The sequence below is a fragment of the Phalaenopsis equestris genome, unplaced genomic scaffold (assembly GCF_001263595.1).
Source record: "Phalaenopsis equestris unplaced genomic scaffold, ASM126359v1 Scaffold000203, whole genome shotgun sequence".
In the NCBI taxonomy this organism is placed as follows: Eukaryota; Viridiplantae; Streptophyta; class Magnoliopsida; order Asparagales; family Orchidaceae; genus Phalaenopsis; species Phalaenopsis equestris.
In genome coordinates, this window is record NW_018164645.1 from 425,957 (window position 1) to 426,372 (window position 416).

Sequence of the window (416 nt, forward strand, 5' to 3'; positions counted from 1 at the left end):
CCCACCGCGCTAGCTCCAAGCTCCCCGACATGACGAGTTTAAATTTTCTAGGGCGTCCAGTTATAGTGTTAAATCAAACGGCCCTATTGTTGTAGTCCTCTAAACATCCTATGCAAAAAAGAAACATGTTTGAAGTTATAAAAAAGTAATGTGTGCGATGCAGGAACAAATAATAGAATGCACGTGGAACAGTAGCAGACAAAAACATGAGCAGTACAACATGTTATACATGAAGAACAGTAACAGAACAAGTGTAACATACCTTACAGTACGGTAGCAGGTAGAAAACAAGACAAGTGTAACATGCTTTACAGTACGGTAGCAGGTAGAAACAGGAAAATTAAGTGTTGTAAAATGTAAAACAAACCTGTACGCCCGTGAGATCCGCTGTTCCTTAAGTATAGCAAACCTAAATG

At 39.4% G+C, this 416-nt stretch overlaps 1 protein-coding gene across 5 annotated transcripts in view; it reads right to left on the bottom strand.

Annotated features, from left to right (window-relative positions):
- Positions 1–416, bottom strand: part of LOC110022877 (UDP-glycosyltransferase TURAN) — a 56,596-nt gene that overhangs the window by 5,179 nt on the left and 51,001 nt on the right. The gene's annotated exons all lie outside the window — the stretch shown is intronic.